Below are 12979 nucleotides of genomic sequence, written 5' to 3' on the forward strand. Positions count from 1 at the left end.
AGCTCTCAGTTTCTGCATTGATTCCCCCAGAGAAATATAATAAGTTAGTTCTTTGGTTGACTTCTGATTTTGATTGGCAGAAAACATAACAGCAGAAAGATTACATTTTGCCAGCATCCTACATTTTGAAGAACAAAAATCATACTTAAATTATTACTCAGTGGTTGACAGTCCCATTTTTAAAAAGAACCTCCTGGAGGGAAAAATTCTCTTTTTCCTCAGGGACAGAGCTGAAGGTCAGAGGACTTTGCTGTAGAGTTTCTGGAAACTGTTGACAGAAGACTTGAGGAAAATAATGTATCTTGTACCAAGAGAGGAGCACATACAATGAGAGTCCAGTTTATTGTCTCTTCCCGAGGCAGGGCAGGCTAGGAGTGCGGCTTAAGTGTGTGGACTTGAAATAAAGCTGTCTGGCTTGATTTCATCTTGGGCAACCCCACGGAAGCCCTGTACCTCAGTTTCCTCATTGGTAAAATGGAACAATAATCACTCACTAGATTTATCCTGCAAATGAAAAAGGCAATACAATAAAAATGCTTTCTAGCACAGTATCTGGCGCAAAATGCAGGCTCCATAAATGTTGGCTATTATTCTTATTAACATATAATTATTAACATTGTTATAGGTTTTTTTTTCCCATGGAAAGTTTTTGTTAAATAAAATCTTATATGTAAAGATTGCTGCTCTGGTAGAAGAGAAGCAGAGAACATATAAAAACAGGTTGGCTTAACTCCCCTTTTCCACGATTGCTGTGAACACTCCCGTCCCCACCCCTGCCCCCTCCTTGGCTCTGTGGAAGCCTGCCTCCCCTCCCCCCCCAGCTGTAATGGGTCTTTGGCCTCTCACTGCCCACATACTGTTATTCGCGGCATACCCGAGGCGTGGGCCTGTCTTCTTTGTTGTTCAGTGTCAGTGGGCAGAAAAATCAAAGGGAAAGGAAAGCCACCTTGATGACAAGTGCTCTTCCACCTTTGCCTTCTCCTAAGTCCTCCCTTCTCCAAGCCGAACGTCTCAATCATTTTGGCTGCTCCTCACTGAGACGGGTTTAGGGTGGTCCTCAGATTCTAGCCCTTATCCTGGGCATGCTACAGGTTCTCGATGTGTTGTCATAAAACTTGACTTCTTTAGTCCCTGGTGTTTGAATTTCAGGATGGGGGACTGTCACCTCGGGAGCTAGCTAAAACTCCTGCTGTTTGGGTCCATCCCCAGAGATTCTGAGTTCCTAGGGTTGAGGGTAGAGCCAGCCAAGCTACTTCATTTAATAAGCTCCCGGGTTCTAAGTTCAACAACAGCTGTGCCGTTTACTGACTGCAGGAGCTTAGGGTCGTCATTACCTGCCCAAGGCTCTGGTCCCTTTTTGGGAAATGAGTGACAGAAAATAGTGGATCTCTCAGTAGCCTTTCCAGGCCCCGAATTCTGAAGATTTCCAGTCATTCTAGCTTTGATCTGGGCTATGCACAGCGGGGTTAAAGTCCTCAGCTGCCTTGTTCTGAATGTCATTCCTGTATTAACACAGGCCAAGAAGACATCAGTTTTTGTGGCTACCATGTCCCAGGGCTTTGTCACGGTGTGCCTCACTGTTGATAGAAATCTTTTTAGGCGTACCGCTGTGCAGCCATGACTCCTGCTTTGTGTTTCCATGGAGTCTTTGGCTTTAGTGAAGGGTCTTCTATCAATCCTTTGGAAATAAAAGGGAACAGGTACAGATTAAGGATGTTTAATGCTCAAAATGCTTATGAAAGCATTCCACAGTCTGTGAGGTTATAACTTCGCAGCAGGAGGAAGGTGCATCTTCTTCCTTCTCCCTCGCATTGTTCTCCTGGTTAGTGACTGGTACCTGTTGAATGGCTGTCTTATCTGATTTATGTGCCCATTTTCTGCCCCCTTCTTTAGGACACTATTTACCAAAATGCATCCCATAGTAGGCTATTTCCTTAAGCTAGTCTATAAAATTAGTTCTATGGTAAAAAAATACACTTAGGAACCACACCATCCCATTATCTTTTTGGATATTCCCAGTGCAAGTAACCGCAGTAAAGGCTCTGAGAAGTCCTGCAGGCAAGAAAAAACGGTTTGACGACTAGATACATACCTTGGAGATAATGGTGGGTTCGGTTCCAGACCACTGCCAGGAAAGAAAGTCGTAATCTTTTTGCTGGTGGACGGTTTTATCTTCCGTTTGTAAAGAACACAACATCTGTGAAGCACAATAGAGCAAACACAATAAAATGAGATATGCCTGTACTTAGCCCTCTGTTTTCCACAGTGGTCCTGACCCTAGAACCCCTTCTGTCTGACACTGCCTGTTTGTGGTGGTCAGTGGGAAGCATTTTGGTTTAACCTTGGTTTGGAGGCCCCTGTGTGGGAGTGTGAATCCTTTGCCCTGGGAGAAAGCAGGAAGACTGAGTTGGTGTCTTAGAGGACGGGGATGGGAGAGGGCTGCAGTTCTTAACTGTGTCTTAGAGGGATGTATTTACAATAGCATACAACCATTGCACTCTGCCAAAGAGCTGTTAGCTGTGGACAGTGAGCTCCTGCAAGAATGAGATTTGCCCCCTGTAAAGTGTTTATAATCTCTGTGAAATTTCATACACCCTTGAAAAAAGGGAGAAGGTTTCTACAGCCAGTTTTGTACTTTCTCATAGCCATATATGGTACAAGATAGAGAAATGGCTTGACCAATTAAATCAAAAGCTTTCTCCTGAAATATATTGCTTGGGATTTTGAACAAATAAGTTCAGGAGTGAGGAAGGAGGTGTTTCGAGGGTGATCTGGCTTCAAGAAATTAAAAATAAAGACTAGGAATGCTTTTTATTTTTAAAGATATCTTCCTTCGAATGTCAGCAGTCAAATGATTTGTCTCCTTATCCAGGTTAGTGGAAGGATTTAAAAAAATACGTGTAGGACACCCTTTGAGGTCAAGGGTCTGAGGGAGGGAGAGCAACATTTTAAGAATTTGTTCTCTTTTCAAGGTGCTATTGCAAGGTCAAACATAAGTCCAACTGTATACTAATGTTTCCAGCAAGTTAACCTTTGTTTAGCTTTACCAGTTTTTTTATGCCATTAAGTGGGATTTGAAAACATACCTTGTAAAAGTGGAGAAAGTGTAATGAAAACTATGTAGGAAAACAGTGCTTCCTTATTTTATTTTAGTGATCTTTAGTTACCAACAGAGAAACAAATGACCTCATTACCCACAGTTTCACTTGGTTTTATCCAAAATAAGCCACTGTAGAAAAAGAAGTACCTTGTCATATATTAAAAAGAAACACAAGTGTAATCACTCCAGCTGTCGAGGGCCTCTTTTGTACTTCCTCTGGGGTGAAAAAGTCACTGAGGAAAACCGGGAACTTTGTGGCTCATACAGGAAAGCGGCAGCTTCAGTCTATTAAGATAACGCACTTTTACATTCTGCACATTTATTTGGGGCCACACCCTCACAAGGTACTGGAGCATTTGTAGGTGACATTTTCAGTGACCTGGTATAGCAGCATTTCCACCAGGCATAGAAGAAAAAGTATTGAAAGCATCACAAGCATCACCAAGGTTCCTAGTCTTGCAAGCTCATTTCGTTTTCAAGAAAACAACTGGCATGATAAGCCAAGAGGGATAAGCCAGGCACACCTGATTTTAATTTTGAGTCATATGGGGCGATCCAGTGTGGGTAATAGTTTTTATTTGTTTGATTTTTCCAACAAGGATTTCTGAGCGCCTATTAGGGCATTAGCCATTCTTGTAAGTAAGCGGAGTGGAACTAACCACAGTGCAGGGCAATAAGGCGCAGGGGCCCTGGAGAAGCCCCGACGGAGCCTTACAGCTCTTAGGTGAGTGGAGATGGCTTCTGCTTGGGGGATTCCGAAAGTTTCCTAGAAGAGATGGCGTGGAAGGTAGACTGAGGGCTAAGGCTATGGATGTGAGGCAATTAGGGGCATAGGGAGGCATCCCAGTTAGAGTAAACCGCTTGACCAAGTTGCTGGTGATGGCCAATTTAAGGAGAAAGAAGCCCTGTGGTATAATTTGCTTGCCTGGTAGAGTTTGTTTTAGAAAGGACCACTATGCCTTTGAAGCAGAAGTTGCTTTTCAAGCTAGAATAAAATAACAGTGATAAGGTAATATTCAGAACTGTACAATTTCATATGATTCATTAATCATCAGACTAACAGAAACTTTTAAAAAAATTTAACCAACATTTATTGAGCCCTTAGTGTGTGTCAGACGCCATGCTAAGCACTGGAAATAAAGTAGTGAACCCCTCACCTGTTTAGGCCATGGTGGTCAGAATTGTTACTTGTAGCCAAATACAATCCTATTTTTTTTATCATGGTAAAATATACCTAATGTAATATTTACCATTTTAGCCATTTAAAAATGTACAGTTCTGTGGCATTAAGTACCTTCACATTGTATGGAACCATTACCACCATCCACCTCCAGAACTTTTCATCGTCCCAACTGAAGCTCTGTATTCATGAGACACTAACTCCCCACTCCCTCCTCCCTCCAGCCCTAGCAACTGCCATTCTACTTTCTGTCTCTATGAATTTGACTAGCGTAGGTACCTCTTGTAAGTGGAATCACATAGTATTTGACCTTTCATGACAGGTTCATTTCATTTACCATAATGTCTTCAAGGTTCATCCATGTTATAGCATGTGTCAGAGTTTCTTCCTTTTAAAGATTGAATTGATATTCCATTATATGTATATACCACATTTAGTTTAGCCATTCGCTTATCCAAACGATATTCATTGTGTATCTGTTGATGGCCGCTTAGGTTGCTTCTACCTTTTCGCTGTTAATGCTGCTGTGAACATGGGTGGACAAATAGTGGTTCAAATCTCTGCTTTCCCTTCTGTTGGGTTTATACCCACAAGTGGAATTGCTGGATCATATTCTATGTTGAATTTTTTGAGGCACTTCCATTTTGTTTTCTACAATGGCTGTACCATCTTACATTCCCACCGCAGTGAGCAGGGTTTCTCCACAAACTCATAAACACTTGTTATTTTCTAGATATTTTTCTTGTTTGTTTTTTAAATAATAGCCATACAAATGGGCATGAAGTGGTATTTCTTTGCAGTTTTGATTTGCATTCCCTGTTGATTAATCGTGTGAACATCTTTCCATGCGTGTATTGGCAGTTTACGTATCTTCTTTGGAGAAATGTCTGTTCAACTCATTTGCCCATTTTTTAATCAAGCTATGTTGTTATTGTTGAGTATTGGTTCTTTTTATATTTGCGATAGCAATTCCTTATCGTATATGTGATTTGCAAGTGTTTTCTCCCATCCTGTAGGCTACCTTTTCACTCTGTTGATAGTGTCTTTTGATGCACAAAAGTTTTTTTTAATTTTAATGAAGTCCAACTTTTCTTTTTTTGTTTGTGCTTTCGGTGTCCTATCCAAGAATCATTGCCAAATTCAGTGTCATGAAGCTTTTACCATGTGTTTTCTTCTAAGAGTTTTAATAGCTTTAGCTTTTACATTTAGGTCTTTGATCCATTTCGAGTGACCTTTTTAATATGGTGTAAGGTAAGAATCCAACTTAGTTTTTTTGCATGATGATATCCAGTTTTCCCAGCACCACTTGTTGAAAGTACTGTCCTTACCCCATTGAATAGTCTTGAAAATCATTTGACCATATATGCAAAGAGCTCTCTAGTCTAGTCCATTGGTCTGTATGTCTTTCTTTGTGCCTGTACTATACTGATTTGATTACTGTAGTTTTGTAGGAAGTTTTGAAATCAGGATGTTGGAGACCTCCGATTTTGTTCTTTTTCAAGATTGGTTTGGCTATTGGGAATCCCTTGAGAGTCCACATGGACTTTTGAATGGGATTTTCTATTTCTGCAAAAAAAAAAAAAAATCATTGGGATTTTGATAGGGATTGAATTAACAGAGCAACTTTATAAAATACTTGTTTCTATATATCACCATCCCTATTCTAACTTCGATGTTCTAGGAGCCTATGGAATTGTACACGCAAAATCCTTAGAGCATGTGAGTCCAAAGCCCAGCTCCTCTGCATGCCCTCTCACTTTCCGTGGTGGCTCTCATGCCTTCCTTTTCTCTCTCTCTGTACCTCCAAGCATCCTCACTAAGAAGGAGTTGGAGAGAAGACTATGTTTAAGCCCAAATGCCCTTAAGACTAGACGTTGGTCACAACAATGCTGAGAAAGCTCCTCCCGCAAAGCTCCTGTGGTCTGGTGGCTCACAGGGTTGTGTAGAAATTGACCTGAGTAATTCTGAAAACAATGTCCAGCCTGCGAGGCTGGAGTCCATGCACTTTTAAAACAAGAAAAACTGGTTTCAATTACCCTAACAAATTTGAATGCTCAAGATTGACACCTTGACAAATTATAGGAAATTGCAAACATTTTCCCAGGCCCAATTATCAGGCCTTTCCCTGAAGACGACAGAGTGGATTTAGGTGGGAAACCTCCCCAGTGCAGGTTTAAAATCGCAGTAGGTGACAGGAGATGGGATCACCGGGTGCAGAGCAGACTCCCTGAGTGCCTGTTGGCACTGGGACCAGACCACCAACATCTCCCTAAGACCTTAGGGACAGAGAAACCTGGGGCCAGTGCTGGCCCTCGAGGAGGGAGAGAGGAAGACGTGCTTATTTATCTGCCGTAGACAGTATTTTCATTTAGAAAGTATTTTGGTTACTTGTCAGAGAAGGTTAAGGCTGGTTGCCAGAAAAACCAAACTTTCCCCCTCCCCACAGGAGGATTAATGCTCTCCCTAAATCCCTGTAAAAAAAGAGCCTTTTCTCTTCTTCAAAGGCATCCTGTCTGCAGTGTTTCAAATGAGACTTTTCCTTCTTGCTGTGGTTTGTCAGTTGGTGGTGGGTGTAAGCTGGTCTTTGAGAGCTGAGATGTGCAGTCTTCAGGGCGCTATCCACTTGTGGGTCAGAAAAGCTGTTCAGGAGCTCTGTGCTCCACGTTTTAAAAAATGGACCAGGGTAGAATAGATCCGTTTATTCTGTGTAGTTAAGAGTGTGTCTTCATAGTTTTCAATTTTACATATAGATATTTGGATGATTAGGGAGTGTGATGTAATATGTCATTCTTACTACGTTTAGTCATCAAAAACTTGTGAAAGCCATTGTTTGTAAAATTACCGTTGGCTGAAAAGGGCCCCTTCATGTTGCCACCTCTGGCCGTTCTCCGCAAAATGCCGTGCTTAAACAAATAGATATAAATAAAGCTCAAAAAGGGAGCCATTTCAGATTAGTTTTGAACACTCGTCCTTATTTGGGCCGTCTGATTTGATTTCTATTTGGCCAATTACATTTTCCAAAAGAATAGATTTAAAATAACGTAAGTATTTCTAGATTTAATGGAGCGGTGTTTCCCCAACTTCAGTCTTTCACAAACCTCCTGCATGATTTTTGCCAACTCTGTGAACCACGTGTGTTTTTACTAGTCTCAGAATTTCCTTGTCAACTCAAGTTAAATCTCCATTTAATATTCACAAAACTGCTAATTTACCTATGGGCTATTTATCTTTTCTAATATACAATAAAATAAATACATAACTCTTAAAATATAAAAATGTTCACCCGTGTGCCACCTAAATTATCTCACGTAGTTCAGTGGCCCAGCCCACATACCACTGTTGGGAAAATAACGATGTTTAGAACTTTCTTTTGTGCCTTTCTCCCTTCTCCTGGTTAGAGGCCTTTGCTCTAACAAAGGTTCCTATACATGAGGAAAGAAACAAGAGCTTTTAGTTATTAGGGATTGAAGTGCCCTTAATTTGAAAGAACTCGCCCCACCCTCCCTCCCTCACATTTGTTTTCATAGAATATTAGCACTTCTGAATTCACTACAGACTCATGCAAGATTGACTATACACCTTGACCCAGCCAGTGTTCCCCATTTATTAGAAAACTTCTTAAGAGAACTGTGGAGGGGAATGGTTTGAAGATTAAAAAAACCAAACACCTGCATGTTACAACACGGTAATGATAGCACTTAGTGAGGGAGTCCTGCGTTCTTGGGCCCAGGGGACAAAATTGGCTGTGACCCATCCTCATAGGGCCTCTTGGAGACTCACTGAGACTTGAATAGGAACAGAACTGAAAGGACTCTCAGAGAAATAGCTCATCCTTTCTTGCAAATTGGGCGACTGAGGCACAGAGGGGCAAAATGGCATCTCTACAGTGACACCACCCGTTGGTGGCAAAGTTTGAGGCTTGGTAAGGAAAATCTCTGCTAAGAATCACAGAACCCTGGTACTAGAAATGGCTGCTTTCCAAAGCAAGAAGAACAGTCCAGCTAAGATCTGAGATCAGTGGTGAGATACCCTTAGGAATGACAGAACCATGCCAAGGTCACCTGGGCAAGACCCCTCATAACCTGGAGCCCCCTGTGCTATTAAGGGGGTCTCTGGCCTTGGCATAAGTGTACTGATGGTCTGATCCACAGATGCCCTGGGGCCCTGTCATCCTACTCAGGGAACTGTTGTTGCAGAAACCAAGTTCAGAATCATCTCCAAGTGTTACTTTTTATAGCTGTAATGAGTAGCCTTGAAATGTCCCCATGATTTCATAACCAGGGGAGCCCACACTAAAGGCCAAGTGAAAATTCGCAAGTGCTGAGTTCCAATCCTGGTTTTTTTCCTGAGTTTAGGCTGAAAAGTTTTAATAAAACCCTAATGACTAATCACAAATCTTGTGTTTCTGTTGCCTTAGAGGCAACTTGCAAATGTCAAAAGAACCAACAAACAGTTCAGAAACCATTTACAGTTGTCCCTTGAACAACACGGATTTGAATTGTATGGGTCCACTTATACGTACATGGATTTTTAAAAAATAAATACTGTAAAATGTACTTTCTCTTCCTTATGATTTTAATAACATTTTCTTTTCTCTAGCTTACGTAACTATAAGATAGAGTGTATAATACATATAACATACACAATACATGTTAATCAACTGTTTATGTTACTGGTAAGGCTTCCCGTCAACAATAGGCTTTGCGTAATTAAGTTTTAGGGGAGTCAAAGTTATACACAGATTTTCAACTGTACAGGGGATCGGACCCCTAACCCCCACATTGTCCAAGGGTAACTGTAGTGACTATGTCCTATACTCTGGCGGGCTTTGGGACACAGCTGAATCAGGGAGGGGGATCTCTGCCCTGAAGGAACCCACAGACCAGTGGAATAATGGAGCACAAACATGGTGTGACAACTTACGAGTCCTCTCCTCCATGAAGCTTTCCGAGACTCGCTAGGGAGACTGAGCGGATTCCAATCCGAGAGCCTCACGGTGCCTCGTACAGCCCTCTGCAGCCATGCACCTTATTTCTGTGCTCTGCTTTGAGGTCTGTTCCCCTTTGGACAGCGGGCAGGAGATGTGTTTTATTCAACTCTCTATTCCCAGTGCCTGATGTAAGTAGCAAACGCTACAAAGGCCCTACCCTCATTAGACGGGGGGAGAGAGGAGCTAAGGTAATACACAACTGTACATGTAGTGTGTTAGGTCACATTTAATACTATGGAGAAAAATGAGGCCAGGTGAAGGGGGGTAGAGAGCGTGTGCCATGGGGAGGGGAAGTCGCCATGTTTTCTAGGGTGCTCAGGGTGATAACGACCAGAGATCTGAAGAAAGGGCTGGGTGGCTGTAGACATTGGGAAGAAAATGTTCCAGGCAGAGAGGAAGGCCAGTGCAGGCCCTGCAGGTGAGACTGTGCCTGAGGAACAGGAGGAGACCAGGATGCCTGAGAGGATGAACCTGGAAAGAGTGGCAGGACACAGGCGGGAGGGAGCAAGGGGCCAGACACACGGGGCCTTGGTGGGTGTTGTGAGGACCTCGGCTTGGCAGGGAGACATGGGAGACACTGGCAGGCTTTGATTAGAAGAGGGACGTGAACTATCATTGAGTTTCTTAAGAATCACTTTGGTTGTTATATGGAAAACATGGTGGAAGGACAAGAGTGCCCACTGGGAGATTTGGTGGCTCTTGTAATAACCCAGAAGAGACCATGCTGGTGGTAGAGAGGGGTTTGGAGTGAGTAGTAAGTAGGTAGCCCTCCAAGGTCCTTTTATGGGGACAGGTATGGACAGTATCCTAGGAAAACACAGCGGAGGGTGGAATACCTGGATGCGAACCAGGCAGTCATTCAGCGGGAGGGCCTCTGAGAGCTTGACAGAGGAGAGGGCACTTGAGCTGGGGTGTGACTGATAAATAGGAGTTCCTGGGAGCTGTTTTGGCAGGGCCTGACAAGTGTCTGTGAGTGTCCTTCCTGCCTATGTTGCATGAGCCTTTTCCCTGCACCCGGCACCTTTCCTGAAGGAGACACACATTTCAGTGAGTCTGAGCATTTTGCTTAGACAAGCCAGGTATCTGTTTACCTCTGGGTCAGTCGATAGCAAATTAGTTGTTGGTTAATTTCTAGCTATGTATGTTAATTTTAAAAATACACAGAAATACTAGGTTGAGGCATTTCTTGTCAAAACCCTTTCAATCAAGCTTTAGAAGAATTCTAAGGAATGTGTGGGAGCAAAGAAGTCCCATGGATTCATGTTACTTATGGTCGGTGAGGACCATGCCTAAAACTTTTTTTAGGAAAGAGGGTCGTGCCTCTGAATGTGACATTACAGTTTGTGTAAAGACATTGTTGACACCTGTCCCCAAAGTCCCCTTTTCCACAGCACTTATTTTCTAACCAATGATCACATTTATTTGTGAACGACGTAAATTGTCATCTGTTCCTCCCTGTTAGAACGTAAGCTCCAGGAAGGCAGGTATTGGTGATGGTCATCGATGGATCCCAAATGTCTAGAGCAATGTCTGGCGCAGGCGAGATGCTCACTGAATGAATGAATGTCTATATGAATGAAATATTAAATGAACAAATACATGAATACTTCTGCTCCAGATCTGAGCCCAGGCAAAGGGGAATGACTCAGTTGTCCTAAGTCATTGGGATTGGAGTGTCACTGTAATTTCCTCCAGAGAGCTGGTCTCTTGGTACAGGCTGCCTCCTTTCTAGTGGCTGGGCTGGTTCATGAACATACCCAAGCAATAGAAAAGGTGATGTCTAAAAAGCACTCCAGTCACTTAAGTAAGTTGCTGTTGTTTAAATGGATTCTTCCTCAAAAGAGTACTGTGTCCTGAGACCTGGGTTCAAATCCCAGATATGTCCACTTCTAGTGACTGTGATTTCAGGTCTGTCATTAGCCCTCCCTGAGCCTCAGTTTCCCGACTCTCTTCACCCCGTGCCTAGCACTGCACTGCTGTCATCCGGAGGTCCTCCGGAAACAGTGTCAGGCCCGGGGAGACCCTCTGAAAGGCCGCGGTGTGGGTGGGTTCCGTGAGCCTGTTTCTGAGCCAGTCTCCGACTCTCCCCAGGAAAAGATCCAAAGATGCCCCATGGGTTTTGTTAGGGAGGCTTGTGCAGCAACCCCTCCCACCCCCATCCAAACCCAAATCCCCAGTAAGTCAGGAAGATGTATGTGTTTTAAAACATTGGGAGGTCTGCTTTGGCTCACCCTGGAGCTGTGGCTTCCCTGAGCAGCTGAGAGTGAAAGGAAACAGTTCCTCTGCTGGGAGCTCTTCCCCCTGGCTCGGCGCTCGCGTCCCACACAGGGGCTGCCTTCACTTGGCTTTGGCGGCCGTTGACTTTTAAATCATAAAAAGCCGCTCTGTATACAGTTTACTCTGTCGCTAAAAGGCAGCGGAACATAGGTATTAAAAGAGAGAAAAAAAAAACTGAAGAAGCAGCCGTTAATCCCGCCAGGCTTCTGGGCACTGGAGCAGTCAGTTGCAGATGACAAAAGTTAATTAGAAACATGAGCAGTTTAACCGAAAACACTTGTGACAATTGGACGGACAGCCTCTCCAGTTGGAGAATTTTTTGCAGGGAGTCGTTTCGGGAGAAAGTGGCTGCTGCTCGTAGGTAAGTCATGAATGACATGGTGACTTTGCAGACAGGGATATGCTCTTTGGGGGCTCACATCCTGTCTGTTCTGAGCCCCGGGCGGGCATGGGGTGTGGGTGGGCACTGGGCTCCGCCAGGACCTGTCTTCCCTGCCACTTTCACTCTGACAGCTGCCCTTGTGTAGCATATAGAGCTCATCGCTCTGAAGAAGGGCTGCCTGAAGAAGGGCGCTCCACTTTTCATGTCTGTGACATTGGCGGCCTTGGTGGCGGGTACAACTCCAGTTTGGAACCCACCCTTCCCAGAATAATTCCAGTTCTAGTTTGGAAACATTTTGAGGTTTTTCTGAGAAAAGAGTCTGGCCGGGGAAGTACTCCCTGCACGCCAAGGGGAAAGCCTTGACTTTCAGATAACCTGTGTGTTTTCTTGCCTACAGTGAAACCATGTGCACAGTTTATGCTCTTAAGCTAAAAAGTCTTTCTTATTTTAAGTCTAGTCTGAAACATGTTTGTAATTCTTTACAATTGCCAACATAGGAAAAATTGATACGCTTTGATAGGACTTAGCAAGTTCTGTGGGTAATTATTCTTCTGTAAAGATTATACTTGGTTTCTCTTTTTTTCTTTTTCTTTTTTTGGTGTGTTCTGTTTTAATGTCTCTGTGACATTGTTTTCTTAAAGTTGGATAATTCTCAAGTGTTTTGCATAACTGGGAAATGGGGTTGTGGGCTGATAATTCAAAACAATAGATACTTCCTACATCTTTCCCACACCGCCACAATGGTGGTGCAGGTTGTAGTTTCTTTGTTTTTCCATAAATTTAAGTGCTTAAGTGTACTTTGTGTGCACTGATGTTAAGCTCAACGTGCCTGTGCACAGCACAGAGTGTGATGGGTGGATGTGAACAGTGCGTGATGGAGAACAGGAGGAAATCAAGGTAGGATTTAAAATTTAACCACAGGTAATGCACAAAGCACGTCATGGAACTATAAAGCATTTGGGTTGGAGAGTGATTGGCTATGGTTACATGTAACTATAGCCAACGCTCCCTCATCGTCAGTGCAGATCCACTGGTATAATTCAGGTTTTC

At 43.3% G+C, this 12979-nt stretch overlaps 1 protein-coding gene across 11 annotated transcripts in view; it reads left to right on the forward strand.

The window, feature by feature from the left end:
* Positions 1–12979, forward strand: part of NAV2 (neuron navigator 2) — a 717995-nt gene that overhangs the window by 543149 nt on the left and 161867 nt on the right. The window lies entirely within an intron of this gene.

This window comes from Rhinolophus sinicus, linkage group LG06, assembly GCF_036562045.2.
Source record: "Rhinolophus sinicus isolate RSC01 linkage group LG06, ASM3656204v1, whole genome shotgun sequence".
Lineage (NCBI taxonomy): Eukaryota > Metazoa > Chordata > Mammalia > Chiroptera > Rhinolophidae > Rhinolophus > Rhinolophus sinicus.